The 17321-nt window shown below is 39.0% G+C and overlaps 1 non-coding gene across 1 annotated transcript; it reads right to left on the bottom strand.

Moving 5' to 3' along the window:
* Positions 1–4966: 4966 nt before the first annotated feature.
* LOC138807431 (U6 spliceosomal RNA) lies at positions 4967–5073 on the bottom strand. Its single transcript, XR_011366147.1, has one exon. It is a non-coding gene; the product is annotated as a U6 spliceosomal RNA (small nuclear RNA).
* Positions 5074–17321: the final 12248 nt, after the last annotated feature.

The raw sequence follows: 17321 nt of genomic DNA, 5'->3' as shown, positions 1-17321 counted from the left end.
AAACTTATTTATATCTTCCTGTTCTGTTTATCTTAGTGAAGGAAAACGTTAGAAAGCAGAAATTATATGTGGCATCTCTTACTTCCAGTACTACAAAGGAGAGTGGCACTTCCTAATGGGAGTCCTGGGATGACACTCACACCCAGCTCATGTAGACCCATCAGAGGTCCCTGTGGTGACCCTGAGGGGGTCTGGAAAACCGCACTGCTGTTGCAGCAGTTGCAGTATTTGTTGTGGTGGGCTGCATCCAACAAAGCTCCATCAGTGACCAGACCAAGCAACCCAGCCTCAGGTGCCAAAGCCAGGAGGTAAGGCAGGGCAGACCCCAAGTCCTGCCTCCCATGTGTGTGGCCTGCATTGCCAAGGCCAGACCCATTCCTGTTTTGGATACCAATGAGGGTAGAGGATGAGCCCATTGCTGCCAAAGGGAGCATCCCCGGAATGGCACCCAGAGCTGGGCCCATGTGGACCAGAAGGACAATGGAGGAGGCTATACAGCAAAGCCAAAGGGGCTTTGATCCCCCAGTGCTGCAGCTGGTGCACTGCAAGTCCATGCTCCTCTGGCACTGATGGGCATATGCAGGGATGTCACCTTACCCGAGATCACAGGGACCAGAAAATGGAGGTCCGTGGGGATGCTGAAGGGGCTCCAGGGTGCTCAGCTGCCACAGCTGTCACAAGCCCGCTGGCAGAAGGGCCAGCACACGACTCTAATCCCCATTCTGCCCTAAAGTCTGAACCAAGGCTGGGCTTCCTGGCCCCAAGGGGGTGAATTTTCCACCAAGCATTCCTTCTCCTGTGGACTGTGCAGTGTACAAGCATGGTGTTCTCCACCCCACACCCATGGGGGCAGGCAGTGACCCCACAACAGAGTCTCACTGGGATGGAACTTGCACCCAGGGCCACCGAAGACCAGTACCAGCACACCTGGCAGAGGAGAGGGCAGCAGTGGACTCAACTCCAGCCCCATGGCTGCCAGATCCTGGGTGAAATGGAACAAGTGAGAATGGGAAGGGAGGTGGGCAGGGTGGGCAGGGCTCATCTGGCAATGGTAGGGACCATGCACACACACATCCCTTCACTGCACATCCACCACAAGGGAGGGGGCCCCACTTCTCAACGGGTGACCTGAAGAGGCCCCACACCCACAGGGACTACATAAATGGAAGTTCACGTGGTGATATTGAAAGGGCTCCAGGGTTCAGCCTTGCTTCTGCACTGATCAACTGGCACACACACAAAAAAAAGGAAAAATGACCACTACACCTTTTCATCAATGATAACCTATTATACTTTCAAAACAGTTTTACTTTCCTCTTGTCCTATATTTTTGCATGGGGACCTCTGAATTAGCCAGAAATCTCCAGGATTTCTTCATGCACAGTAATACAAATAAATATAGCTTCTATTCTTTTTTGAATTAAGGGAGGTTGCATTTAGTTCTTTCCCATGTTTGATTCATGAAAAAGAAATCCTGAAGTGTATCTGTAAAACACAAAACTCAAGCTACCCAGAGAGAGAATCACATGATTAGTGGTTCAAATGATATTTCATCTTTGCATTTCTTTAGAAAATTGCATACTTGGGGCTGGGAAGGTGGCTCAGTGGTAGAGCGCTTGCCTTGCATGCATGAGGCTCTGGGTTTGATTCCTCAGCACCACATAAGCAAATAGAAAAAAGCCAGAAGTGGTGCTGTGGCTCAAGTGGTAGTGTGCTAGCCTTGAGCTGAAGAACTGAGGGACAGCGCCCAGGCCCAGAGTTCAGGCCCCACAACCGGACCACCCCCCAAAAAGAAAGAAAGAAAGAAAGAAAGAAAGAAAGAAAGAAGAAGGAAAGAAAGAAAGAAAACTGCATACTACTTTCTACAATGAGAATATTAACCTGTATTTTGACCAAGAGAGTACAAAATTTCCTTTCCTCCACACTCTCACAACATTATTACCTTCTGAGTATTTTCAAGGGCAGGTTTTTCCTATGTGCAGTACCCCAGACTGGCCTTAGAATCAAATCCTCTTACTCCAACCCCCTAAATGCTTGGAATTACAAGCTTTTACCACCACACCTGACTCCTTTGATTTTGTTGATAAGAGTTATAATAGTTATGGAGTAGTATCATAGTAATTTTGAGTTGCATTTCTCTAATGACTTCTGTTCAGAAAGCATTAAGCCAGCATAGAAGTGGTATTAAACACAAATTTGTAAACCCACTGGTGATTTTCAGGGCTTTTTGGAAAGCAGGTCTATTCAGAACTTTCGTCCATATTAAATCAAGTTTCTTGTTAATCTCATCTTTAATATCTCTATACAAAGTGAATACTTAATTCAATATAGTAGAAAAGAAAAATTAAGCAACTCCTAACATTTTTTACTTTTCAATAAAATGATATTGCTTAAATCAATTTCTGTTTATGCTTGAGACTATACTACTTAATTTGGTTAGACCTTTTACAAAGCTTTATATACTTTATTTATTTTATGTTGATTGCTCTTTCCAAATCCTGCATGTCTAATTTTGGTTTCTTTCAGTCTCATGTAGTTCAGATTTCAAACCGAAGAATAAATGGAAGGAAACAAACAAAAAAAGAGTTCCTCTCATCTGATGATGCCTCTACAAGAATGAGGAAAGAGTTCATCCTGCTAAGGATCTATGATAGAATTTCAAAAAGAGAATTCATTCTTCTAGGTTTTCCCTATCTTTGTGATGTACCTTATATAAAACAAAATATACTGCTCAGATACTCTTACGTTTTATCAGTTTTGTACATTTTCATACGGACTTCACATCTGTCTACAACATTCCTTCTTTATAAATGTCCCTGATATTTTTACACTATCAAGACATAAGATAACCAGTTTGATTTACAGCATGAGAGTTATCCTCTTGGCTTCCTTGGAAGCAGAGCATGGTCAATAGATAACATTACTTCTGGTTGCTCACTTCATGTAATGGTTTCTGTAATACATTTTATTTAGTATTTAAAAAAGCTCATTCATAGACGTTTATGTTAAGTTTTTCACAAGTTTTATTGCTCTTAATTCTTAAGATAACATTTGCTATAATACTAATATTATTACCATTTAAGTGTTGGGAAAAATTGTAATTAAAGGCACTAAATGCATGGCCCAAATACACACAGTGAGGAAAAAAATGAGTCAAAGTTTCCAAAAGTCTTTCAGCAATTCAGAAAAGGTAGGTAAAATCTCACCATTCTCTTACACTCTAAATTCAATATTAATATTGCTCAAGAAATAATAGCATAGCAATTATTGCCGATGATGATTGTTTTCTGTCACAATTTGTCTTCAACACAGACTGTGTTGGTGACATTGCGTTATCATGCACAGAATTGAGCTTATACATTGAGTTTCAAAGACAGCCAAATTTCTTCTGTACTACAGTTCCATTTTTCTTTTTAAAAAGTACCAAAACTTTTAAATATCATCACTTTCTGTCTTTTAAGAATCCAAAAGAGAAATAAATTCACATTTAATTTAATAAATTCACCTTTGCTTTTAAAGCAAAGTGCTTTAAAAGTAGGAGATGATAAAAACAGGCCCCCACGAAGTAAATTTTCTTCTACATTTAAAATTATTCTGAAAACCTTGTGCTGGTTGGTCACACCCGTAATCTTGTTTACTTGAGATATCTACTCAGGAGGCTGAGATCTGTGGATAACAGTTGGAAGCCAATCAGGGCAAAATTATTTTTGAGATTATTTTTCAAAAAAAATTAATGAACTAGCAAAGAGCCAGGAGTGGAGATGTCGTTCATATAGTAGCTCACCAATCTAGAGAGGAAAGGCCTAGCAAGACCTTAAAGCCCTGAGTTCAAATTCTGAGCACTCCAACACACTTGTGTACCCGTGTGCACACACACACACACATTTATTCAAAATACCCTCGTGTCAGTGTTTTGCATTAATTTATTTGTTAACAAGATTATATGGATAAAATAAGGGAAATAAACTCTTCAATCTCAGAACATTTTTATACATTTTTTTTATTTTAAAAATACTGCACAGAGGGGTTACATTTACATGAGCAAGGTAATGAGTACATTTCCTAACAAGCATTGCTACCTCTTCCTTTATTTTTCCCCCACCATCCCTTCTCTCCCACCTCCACAAGTACACTCCACTCCTCCTCTCTCCTTCCCCTACCTAAATTGTAAAATTCATTTTTCATCATACGTCTTGTGCATCTCATTTTTACAATGGGTCAACCCATATCCCTATTTAAGCATTTTGTTGTTTTCTTCTTCTCCCCAAATTAGAGAAACGTATATACAAGATGTAGGCGCACCATCTTCAAATACAGTGAAAAAAGGGGTTATAGCGTGGTTGAGGAACATATAAAGGAACAAAAAAAAATCACATCGTACAGTATAAGTATGTTAGAAATAATAGCAAGATAGAATCACTTGTGTACCTATCTTGGTGTTCGTTTAGCTTAACATCATCTTATCTGGTCAAATGCACATAGCTTAAGACATTTTCTGATAATCCCGGACATATATTAGCTATTGAAAATAAGAGAAACCATGGGACCTATATTTCTTTGGAGTTGGCTTACTTCACTTAAAAATTTTTTTCCAAATCTTTCCATTTCCTAACAAATTGGGCAATGTCATTCTTTCTGATGGAGGCAGAGCATGCAATTGTATATATTTACCAGGTTTTCTTGATCCATTCATCTACTGAGGGGCATCTGGGTTGGTTCCATATCTTAGCTATGGTAAATAATGCTGCAATAAACATAGTTGTGCTGGTAGTTTTAGTATGGTCTTATTTGTGATCCTTTGGGTAAATGAACAAAAGTGGGATTGCTGGGTCATAGGGGAGCTTTATGTGGAGTCATTTGAGGAAACTCCATACTGCTTTCCAAAGTGGTTGAAGACTTTTACACTCCCACCAAGAATGCAGTAGGGTTCCCTGGTGGCCCCATCCCCTCCAGCATTTGTTGTTGTAAAAATATGGATTGCTTCACTCATTTTCGAGTCATCCTTGAGCAGGGGCCATGCTAATCTTCTCTGTATCATTCCGATGTTAGTGTATAGGCTGCCAGATTAAGCACAGAACATTTTTTATATAGAAGGTGTAATTTATTTTCTTAGTCAATTCCACAAAAATGTAAGTTCAAAAGAATTGTCATGAAATTTTAGAATCATGCATTTCTTACATAAGCACACATTTTTGATGTTGGCATAATTTGTGGAGGGGAAGGGGAAAATGTTTAAATAGGGATACAAGTAGACCCATTGCAACAATGAAAGGAACTTTACAACTTTGGTATCTCTACAACTGCCATACCTGCAGATTGTAACTTGATTGCTTCTTTTGAGGTAAGTATCACTATGCCTGGATCTGCTTGGACTGTGGTCCTCCTAACACAAGCGAAACACATAGCACCCATCAAATGGTTAGAGTTTCTGAAACTTCTTTTTTTTTTTTTTTTGGTCTGGGCTTGCCTGGAACTGAAATTCTCTAATCTCTGTTTTCTAAGTAGATAATATTACAGGTTTGAGCCACTTTATCCAGTAAAAGTATACAATTTCAAGATATCTTGATATTGCCTATATTTGTGCTTAACATATATAGCTAACCTTAATTTTCTCCCTCTTTTGTTTAGTACTCTGAGTTGAAAACGTTGACTTTCTTGATATACATGGCTTTGTTTTGGGTGGAATCCCATCACAATCCAAAAAAATCTTCCAAAAAGTTTATGTTAAGAATCATGGAAAAGAAGGCTTCAGGTTGGAAAGAAAACACTGATCCTTAACTTATAATTGCAGTATATTTATAGTGTTAGTCAATACTTTCTGAAGTATGAGAAGAGAAGGAAGACAGAAATGTGAAAGATGTCAGGTCTCTGTGGAATTTCTGTAGTTGTCACTTCATGTTATATTCTTCCTTAAAACTTGCTTTATTAAAAGCCTCTGGGTGGATATTAGTTGGACTGATTGGTAACCTTACCCAAGAAATGAAGCTGATTTTAGAAGGCTGATGATTTGGTAAATAAAGGAATGATGAAAATGAGAACAGATATTGTCACAGAATGAGCCGACAAGGTTCATTGCTGAACAGCAAAACAAAGCAGTTTCAAGTCCGATGATGCACATTGGAACATATATAGATAGATATATATATGTATACATATACAAACATACGTGAAAAAGTATATATGCAGTAGAATACAGAGAAAGTTTGTGTGACAAGTATTAAACTATATCAAACTGGTTGCAGGAAAGGTCCAGTAAAATATCAATAGTTTAGCATAGATTTTGCATAGATTTCTAAAGGATGAAAATTCTTCCCTCATTTTATACTTTACAAATATCCTTAGTATATTTTAAGTTTTTTATATTGTAGTTGGAACATGTATATAATGCTGAGAATTGGAATTACATAAAGTATGCAACATGAATAGGCCAGCCAGAATAGGAAAGTTCATTAGATTCTTATTTCCAATTAACCACCAGGAGAAAAGGAGTTCCAGTTCAGATTTTATGTAGAGCACTGGCCTTGAACACAAAACGACCAGTCAGGCCATGAGTTTAAGCCCTAAGATCTACAGAAACAAAAACACAAAATATAACTTGGAGTTAGATATTTTATAATGAAGCATTTTTTATATACTCTACATTGTTAGAAAGACTAGATTTCTGTGTTAGCTTTATAACCTACCATAGTAAATGATATTGTCCATTTATTAAACAGAAAGGCTTACTCAGATTTATAAGTTTGAAGGTTTCAGTGTATGTTCAGTCGGTTTTATTGTTTTGGTGGCCTGTGACAAGACAATGTCAAGGTGAGGAGTATGACAAAAAGAAATGTTTTTGACCTAGAATGATTAAAAGAGAAAAGAAGAAAGAAGATGAGAGTGCATGTTCTCATAGGTTTTATTCTGAAGAACTTAATCTCCAGAAGAACTATTCAGGTATTCTCCACAGTCTGGGAGGAAATGGAAAGTCATTTTTCTTTAACACATAGGTCTTTCTGGGGCATTGTAAATTCAAATGGCAACATCTTCACCAATGATAATGATTTGTCCAGGGGTGGAAGCAACTAGATATTGCTATAAATTCCAATCAGATCCTTTTTCTTCTCATACCATGAAAGCCTGCCACAATTCCCAATCAAATCCCATCAAAGATTCAAACATTAATGCTGTCCCAAAAGTTCTGTATGCAAACCCAGGTACATTCACTTCATTTAAGACGGCAATAGTATATGAAAATTTTAAGTCTTCCATAGAAAAAAATTCATATTAAGTGAAGTAAGCCGGTACCAAAGAAACTTAGGTCTCATGGTTTCCCTTATTTGCAATAACTAGTATTTGTCTGAGTCAAGCAGAAAAGGTCAGATAAGTTGATTTTAGGGAAGTGAACCCTAATATATGTATTCAAATTTTTTTTCTTTCAGGTGATTGTTTCTACACATTTATAAGATTATTTCTTTGTTGCTTTGTATGTCCCTCCCCCATGGTATAACCCTGCTTTCACTGTATTTGAGGTTGGTATAATTTGTGGAAGGGAAGGAAAAAAAACAAATCGTTTAAATAGGGGTACAGTTGGATCCTTTGGAACAATGAGATGTACAAGTCGTTATATGGAAAAACGAACTTTACAACTTTGGTGGGGGCGGGGAGGAGGATTGTGTGGAGGGGTAGGGGGTGGAAGGATGGGAAGGGAAGGGATGGGAAGGGGGAACCAAGGAGGAGGCTACAATGCTTGATAAGAAATGCACTCATGGACTAGGAAGGTGGCTCAGTGGTAGAGCGCTTGCCTTGCATACTCAAGGCCCTGGGTTCGATTCGTCAGCACCACATAAGCAAAAAGAAAAAAGCCAGAAGTGGTGCTTTGGCTCAAGTGGTAGAGCACTAGCCTTGAGCTGAAGAGCTGAGGGACAGCACCCAGGCCCCAAGACCAGACCCCCCCCCAAAAAAAAGAAAGAAAAAGAATAAAAAGAAATGTACTCATTATCTTGCCCATGTAATTGTAACCCCTCTGTACAGCATTTTCACTATAAAAAAAAGAAAATTTTAAGTCTTCCAATTACGTTGTCACCAAGGAAACAATTACAATATTTCCTTAAAAAATATCTAGATTGTAGAACACTTTAATCAGAAAATTGAAGGAGTATCCATTATAGGATTTAATTTAAATATTTAGTCACTGAAATGGATATTCTATATCCACAACTTAGAGCCCTTTCAAAATACATAATTACAAACCTCATCCATTACCATCTTCCGTGAAGACAGTCCTGGCTGAAAACAAACCAAATGTGGTAAACCAATTAAAATGTATGCCATTGTCAAATGCTGTTGTTTTAAAGCATGGAAGTGACAGCACAATTAATGCCAGTGAACAGCTGGTTCTAAGGAGTTTGGAAAGTGATTACTTTGTACTCTAGGTGGAAAAATCCACAGATGTTTCCGATTGTGCTTCGTTTTGGCATTTGTAAGATATATTTTGGAAAGCACAATGAATGAAAGCATGTTGTTTTATAAAGATTTGCTGGCTGACAAACTAGGGAAAGAAAACTTATTGAAATGTTTCAAATGAGAAGACAGACAACAGAGTGTGTAAAATGTGGTATGCAGCTTTAAATACAGACTGAAGCAAACCAAAGAATGGGAAAAAATTTTTCCTTAAATGCTTTCTGGGTATATTGTGCTATACACTATAATGATGAAATGATCATTTCTTTGGAAAAGTCATGAAAAAACACTGTCACCTGTTGAATTTCTTTATAAAGTGAATCTTAAATGACAAGAATGAAGAAATTTAAATATGTTAATAAAACATTATCAAGTATTACTTTAATTTTTGATTAAAAGTTAAATCAAACTGACAGACTATTAGTCCATTAAGATTAATGTTTCCTGTCATATGTTATTTTCTTTTTGTTCCTCTTTTATGGGTGGTGATTTTTTTTTCAGAAAATTTATGCTGTCATAGAATCAGAAAGTTTTTTTTTATTAAATTAAGACAATAGTAGGCTCATTTTATGCCAAACCAAAATATAAACACCAAAAACATTTTTCACTAAAAAAACACTCAAAAAATCATGAGGTTTTGGGGGAAGATGGAGGAGGAGAAGCTGGAGGGTAAACAAGCTCTTACATAGAAAGCAGTTTAAATGTTCCAGTCACACCAAGTGTGCCATCACAGTACAGAGAGTTTGGCCAAAGATGGAAAATCCAGGCAAGATGACAGATCTGAGCACTTGCCAGTAGCCACAGCTGAGGTGGCAGTAGGTACAGCGCCAGTGGCTATAGCCACCATACCTACAGAGAGAGTCCATGACAAAGGCCCCAGATGTGGCTGGTGAGCAGATTCTACTCAACACCAGCAAGAACTGACAAGGAGCAGATATCTTCATCCTGCAGATCACAGACCAGAGATGACCCAGAAACCAACACTCTTACATGAGTAGAATCCTGACATCCTTACTCCTTCTCAGGGATCAGAGGAGGGAAGGCCGCCCCTCCCCCACTACCAGAGATCTCCATCTATGTTACTGACCTCCCCAGGGCTGAGCAGCTAGCTCCAATTCAGGCCTTGGAAGAAAACAAAAGAGTCATTTAGTAGGTCACAGGAAGTAGACATGACCTGTCAGGCTCAGCTCCACACAGGGAAATGTCACCCCACCAAGCCAGTGGAGCCTCTGTGGAGTGATGTCCTTCACATGGTAAACAGAGCCAGAGGCTGCCCCTCCCTACAACAGCCTAGACAAACAATTGAAACTAAGTAAAAAAAAACCAAAAACCCTGAGAATGGGTTCCATGAGTGTTTCAGGAGTTGCCCCTCAGGGAAAAGCTACCATTTTCTGAAAGGCCCCACTCCTACCTCATCACGGCATTTACATACTGGAGGAAACTGCCATCTCCCTCTTTGGTGATATTCAAAGCATATCTCCCTCCCACTGAATAGCCTGGGAAGAGGATCACAAAATCCTGGGTAAAGCAGAGCATTTTTCTGCCTGCACAAAAAAAACTGACTTAAGAAACCAGTCAAGCAAAATGAAAACTAAACACCACAAGCACACCAGAGACTCCACCAAGAGACAGGTTATAGACACAGGAGAGATACAGGGTCTTATCATCCCCCCCCCAAAAAAAAAAAACCCAAATAAAAGAACTCTTCTTTTTAACCTTTTTTTCAATTTTTAAAAGTGTTTGATGTTAATTTTTTCTCATAATTTTTATTTTTGATGTGTGTGTGTGGGTTTAATCTCTTTTGACCTTTTGGTCCTCTTTTTATTGTTTTCATTTCTTTCTCTCTCTCTTTCTTTTTGTTTGACATAATTGCTGTTCTGCTCATCCCCAGATACATACCAGTGGTCAATTATTAGACCTTATCCCCCATTGTGTACATACTTAATCCTGAAATTTATTACTCGATTCAAAAAATCTTAGGCTTAATTTCTTTAATGGCAGTATTATCTCTTTATACCAGTATAATTTTCAATTAACTAATTTTAATTTTCTTTTATTTTTTATTTTTTCATGTTTCCTTTCTATCCCTCCTCTCCTCTCAACCTATCCTTTTCTTCTCTCCATATCATTTCTTTAAAGTTACATAATTTTTAAGTGTTTCACTTCTTAGATTTAAATTTTTGTTTATCCATTTTTTTTTATTTTTAAAAAATCTCTCTCCAATCATTCTGTACAATGCATTTCCCTCTCAGAGATTAGGACTTGGTTAAATTCACTCTTTTTTTCCACCAGATTTCTTTTTTTAAAAAAATTTTTTAGGGAGGGATCCAGTCGTGGGACCTGAACTCTGGGCCTGGGAGCTGTCCCTCAGCTCTTCAGCTCAAGGCTAGCACTCTACCACTTGAGCCACAGCGCCACTTCCAGCTTTTTTCTTTTTGCTTATGTGGTGCTGAGGAATCAAACCCAGAACCTCAGGCATGCAAGGCAAGCACTCTACCACTGAGCCACCTTCCCAGCCCAAATTCACTCTTCTTTTACCTCTCCACATCCCTCTAATCCTATTTTTCTCCACAATTCTCCCTAAACCTAATAATTTCTGGTGTGTCAAATCCTTTTTGCTTTTATTACCCTATTAGTCCATGGTTGTTTGATGATGAATAGATTGTATCTGATGTACTAGATTGTATCTGCAGCCATTTTGACTGTGCAACTACAGGACTCCGGTTGATGCTTGCCTTAAAATAGTGGTCTAGCACAAAATTGGTTTACTTTCATACCAAATGGGCAGAACAAGCCAGAAAACACAAAAAAATGGCAAGTCTGGGTATGTGAATTCCCACTCATGATAATCAGGTGACAGAATATTAATGAATAATCCAGAAGAGACTACCCAAAAAGCTCTACAAGCCTTACTGGTATACATGGTGAATGAATAGATTGAAAGTTTGCAAAAGACTCAGTGTGAGCGAGATAGAGAGCGAGAGGGGGCAAACCAATCTTGTGAGCATGAGGAAGCTACTCAAAGATTAATACAGGAATTGCGTAAGCAGGTTAAAAACAGTCAAAGAGAAATACAGAAATTGCATGAGAAGGCTGAGATCAGTCAAAGAGAAAGACAGGAATTGCATGATTGTGAGGAAGCTGTTCAAAGAGTAATACAGGATTTGCGAGAGAAGGATGAGAATAGAGCAAGATCAATAAAGGCATTCATGGAATCCATGAGCAGACAGCTGAATGAATTAAGGGAGACCACAAAGGGAATGCTCAATGGAGCCCAAGAAAAGTAATGGGAGTCCAAGGAAACCATAACGAATCAACTAAGTGATTTGAGAAGAAACACTGACCACCAAATTAAGGAAGTAAAGTTCATACAAGACCTAAAACAAAGCTGCAACAAAGAATTTGAAGCCAGCAAAGCCAAACAATTAGAAGGAAAAGAAATAAAAAACTAAGTAGAAAGTCTGGACAGTTGGTTAGACCATGTAGAAGATCGGATCTCAGGAATTGAAGACAGCTTAGATATTATAGAGAAAGAATGTATAACTATCCAAGACAAATCCAAGAAATATGATAGATCTATTCAACATTTGGAAAGCACCATCAGAAGGCCTAATCTGAGGGTAATGGGTGTAGAGGAGCACCTAGAGACAGAAGTTAACGGTTTAGGAAATTTATTTCACAGAATCGTAGCAGAGAATTTCCCAAACATGCAAAAAGATAGGCCTATTCAGATACAAGCTTTTAGAACCACCAAACCAGACTGACAAAAGATACTTAAACATGTCCTACACATAGAAAACCAACAAGAGCACAATAAAGGCAAAGAAACACGATCCAAGGGAATTAAATTAGAACTCAACACTGAAAGCCACCAAAGAAAGTCCTGTAACACATGGAGGCTGAACAACACACAGTTGAATCACCAGTGGGTCATGGAAGAGATTAGAAAGGAAATGCAAATGCTCATGATAGTCCACAAAAATGAACACATAAATTACCAGCACCTCTGGGACACAGGAAATGCAGTACTCAGAGGCAATTTTATACCTCTGAGTTCCTACATCAACAAATTAGAGAGATCTGAAACCAACAATTAATGAGATATCTGAACCTCATTGAAAAAGAGCAACAAAATAAACCCCAATCCAGTAGATTGAAAGAAGTAATTAAAATTAAATCAGAATTAAACGAATTAGAATCCAAAAAAAAAAAATAGAAAGAATCATCAAAACAAAGAGTTGGTTCTTCAAAAAAATTAACAAAAATTGACAAACGTTTAGCAAATCTTATCAGAAAAAGAAGAGCACACACAGAAATAAACAAACTCAGAGATGAGAATGGAAACATCACCACAGAAACAACCAAAAATCCAGAACATTATAAGGGAATACTTCTCAAATCTTCATGCTAATAAGTTTGAGAACCTGGTAGAAATGGACCTTTTCCTAGCAAATATTGACATGCCAAAACTAAACCAAGATGAGTTAAATCGAATTAACAGGCCCATATCATGCATTGAGATAGAAGCAGCAATAAGAGAACTCCGATCTAAGGACCAATGGATTACAGTGGAATTCTACAAGGCCTTCAAAGCAGAGCTCACACCAATACCCTCCAACTCTTTAATGAAATTGAAAGAGAAAGTGCACATGGAACTCATTCTATGAAGACATCCTAACCCTCATCCTAAAACCAGGCAAGGACTCATCAAAGAAAGAGAACTAGAGACTCATTTCTTTGATGAACATTGATGCAAAACTTCTCAACAAAATTTTGGCCAATCGACTTCAAGAATTCATCCAAAAAATCATACACCACGATCAAACAGGATTCATTTCAGGGATGCAAAGCTGATTCAATATATGCAAATCAATTAATATAATAATTAATATAATATATTAATATATATTATATAAGGCCCAAATAAATATAGGTCCCATGGTTTCCCTTATCTACAATAACTAGTATATTTTTGAATCAAGCAGGAATGGTCAGATAAGTTGATATTAGGCGAAAGATAAGAACTCAAATGGGTTTTTTTTCTCTTGATATTGTTTCTAGCATATTTCTAAGATGATTTCTTTGTATGTCCCTCCCCCATGGTATAACCCTTGTTTTCACTGTGTTTGATGTTGGTATAATTTGTGGAGGAGAAGGGAAAAGCAAATTCTTTAAATAGGGATACAGGTGGACCCATTGCAACAATCAGATGTTCAACACGTTATGTTGGAAAACAAACTTTACAACTTTGGCGCATGGGTTGGTTTGGGGGTGGGGAGTTGGGAAGAGATGGTAAGGGGAAACAAAGGAGGGGCAACAATGCTTGATAAGAAATGTAATCATTTCCTTGCTCATGTAATTGTAACCCCTCTGTACGTATTTTCACAATAAAAAAAATCATGAAATTTAAAGTAAAAATCCATGTCAATTTTTTGTTGTTGTTGGTGGTCGTGCAGCTTGAATTCTGGGCCTGGGCGATGTCTCTCAGCTCTTCAGCTCATTGATACCACTGTACCACTTGAGCCACAGTGCCATTTCTACTTTTCAAGTGGGTTATTGGAGATAAGAGTCTCACAGACTTTTCTGCCCAGGCTGGCTTTGAACCACTATCCTCAATCTGAGACTCCTGAGTAGCTAGGATTACAGGCATGAGCCACCAAAGCCCAGATCCAAGTCAATTTGTAAAAAGCAAACTTATTGAAACTTCTGGCTTTTTCCAATAAACAATCTTACTTTTTATTATTGGTTTATAACTATGAGTTATTTTTAGATGTAACCGTGAACATTTTAATAGAATCAAACATAATTTTTACTATTACTCAGTATCTCACAAAATCCACTGTAATTAGCTTTCCCCAAAGTAAATTATTACATACTCCATTACTCACTATTATTACACTCTATATTACATATAGTGTGAAGTGAAAATAGTTTGGATCATTTCATATAAATTATTAGATGGTATTTTAGCATTATAAATTCACATCTGTGATTTTAAAAGAAGGAAAGAAGATTTTAGAGTTAAAATCAAATGTAAATGTGTTGTGTGTCCTAATTAAAGCAAAATTTATGAGTCCATACAGACAAATTTATTTTCTTTCCACTAAAGGCTTTGAAGTAATACTATTGGAAATAGTGAGGCAAGAGGAGGAAGAATTCAAATCATGTCAAAGAATGTGTCTGTTATTCTGCTACCCCCTCCATTAAGAAGACCTACCCGGTCCAGATATCACAAAACTTCAATTATCTCTCTTAGAAATCTATTTGGAAAAGTTCTAAATCACTGATTATTTATGTATTTTCTGTTAAATGAAACAAAATATAGACACAAAACAACTGAAATAAAATGCACACATATGTTGAAGTCACCAGAGGTGGAAAAACAACCAACAAAGTAGAACTCCCCCAGGAACAAAAACTTGTTGTGCCTGTTTGTTTTTAAGCACAAAAACCTGAAATACATGTTACCCTTGAGTAGATCCATAAAGATAACTGTGTCTCAGAAATATGGTTGTGTTAATTTGTAATTAAATTCATCTAGATGAATGTAATATAGCAAATCAAGTGAATGGATCAAATTGTTTAAAACAAATGTGACTGTATGTGGAGTGAGAGCTGCACATATTAAAAGAATAAAATAACAAAAATCATGACATACTTAAAAAATTCAGAAATGCAACGAATAAGACCAATGGTATCCATATTGAGACCTAAATCCTACTGATTTAACAAGAACAAAATATGCAAATAATAGAATCTGAGCAGGGTACCTGAGTGTACATAATTTTAAACTACTCCAAATTGTAGAAGACTGAATGTAGGTTATCTAAAGGAAAACATCAACCCATGATATAAATGACATAGAAAATTTCATGAAAAGATAGAAGTAGTTTCTAGAAAATACTATTTTAATAAGTGGTGATCAAAATCTTTCTAGTACTGACAAAATTGCATACCTATTTAGTTAGATCCAAAAAAGACTCAAGTTACGCAAGCTGATTTGAAACTTTGGCAAAGTAGCAGGATACAACTATATCGTTATTATGGATGCTGACTCCGGCATGGAATTAATTTCCTCTTTGATCTGACAAATGAATATATGAAAGAACAGAACTTCAGCTAAATATCAAGACCTAACTAAACATAGAACCAGAAAAGTGATCATGCAAGCCGTATTGCAACTGGGATAAAAGGAATATCAGTCATACTGATTCTGTATTTAATGTAAATGCTGATTTTTTCATAAATTGTTTCCTTTAGCTTGCATTTTTAAAACATTGGTAACTAATTTTGGATTCTTCCTTCAATTTAGTACTGAGTATAATGTATCAGTTCAGTTCCTAACCCATATCCCCAGCACTCACACACACACACAAACACACATACACACAGGAGCTTCACGATGCACCTGCTTGGTGTGTGGAGTGGAGGGGGATGGAGGAGAGTCTCCTCCAGTGGTGGGGCTGAGGGGAGATTCAATCTCCTGGGCCGGTACTGGGGGTGAGGGGTAGTGCTGAGCTGAGGTAAGGCTGCAATTGCCATGATCTGGAAGCCTTAGGACCAAGTCAGGGCTGCGATTGTGGCCAGGGGTGGGGGGCAGGGTCCAGGGGAGCAGGGGTCGGGGTCCAGGGGCACACTTTGGTGGCAACAATGGCCAGGGGTCAAGGGGGCAGGGGCGCATGTGCCTCAGGGCGGGGTTGCCCAGGAGAGGAGTGTGGGGCCAAGAGAGAGCTGAGAGAAGAGAGAGCATGAGCACAGGCAACAGTGGAAACGGCTTCAGTGGCTGGCGGCTGCTCTGATCATAGCATGGGTCCTGGTCGGAAGTGCAGAGCATGTGGCGGCAAGGCATCTATGGCTGCTGAGGCTGTGGCATCTGAGGAGAAGGAGCAGAGGCTGCATGCAGCCCCCCCAAGTGCCAGCAGAGCACCGCCTCCTCCCAGTAAGGCTGCTTTTCAAACATGGTGCTGCCAGCTCTGATCCGCAGAGCTTCTTGCAGTCACTTGGAGGAGATGGTGCACCCCTGGCTTGCTTGTGGCCCTTATTTGGTCCCGGCCCCAGATCCTCAGACTCTGGGCGAGCACCTGATGGCAGCCTATAGCTTCTTCCAGCAGCACACGTAAGTGGACGCCCTGCAGGCCAGCACCCCGCGATCCACCCCCTGCTACCTCCCCACACCACCTCTGACACACATACAACTGGCCTGTACCCCCAACCCCAGCTGTCAACAGTTCTGACTGGGTGATCATATTTCCCAGGTCTGTCAGCTTCTGCTAGTGCTCCCAGTCCATCTGGTCTCCTTGTACTCCCCAAGAATCTGCCAAGTCGCCCAGAAGTATGTAGGCTGGAAGCAGGGAGTCCATCCATGTATATAGCATTTAGGACCACATCAAAGTCTCCAACAACCCCCCTCCACCCCAGGTCAGACACCTCTCTGGAGGCACCATGACCCCCTGCTTTGTTTTCTGTCCAGGCTCTGAGGAGCCACATGTCTGGGGACTCCTTCACCCAGCGTCCTGGCCTAGGGTTTTGGTGAATGGGGAGTCAAGGCTAGTTGTTCCCAAGGGGAAGGGTCTGTCCCTGGAGAAAGGGGGAGGCAGGGAGGTTCTGCATTATTAGAGCATTGTTCCCCTTGGGTGGTTGCCCCTGGTTCTGACAAGAGAACCCCCGTGCTTGAGCTGGTACATTGCCCAGATGAGAAACCAACAAATTCAGGAGAGGCACTGCTCTGAGTCTGTGTGTTTAGGTATGTATGAGAGAGAGAGAGAGAGAGAGAGAGAGAGAGAGAGAGAGAGAGAGAGAGAGAGAGAGAGAGAGAGAGAGACAGAGACAGAGACAGAGACAGAGACAGAGACAGAGACAGAGACAGAGAGACAGAGAGA

The sequence above is a fragment of the Dipodomys merriami genome, unplaced genomic scaffold (assembly GCF_024711535.1).
Source record: "Dipodomys merriami isolate MVZ:Mamm:240054 unplaced genomic scaffold, mDipMer1.0.p SCAF_101, whole genome shotgun sequence".
Classification (NCBI taxonomy): Eukaryota; Metazoa; Chordata; class Mammalia; order Rodentia; family Heteromyidae; genus Dipodomys; species Dipodomys merriami.
This window is presented reverse-complemented; position numbering and strand designations above follow the sequence as displayed.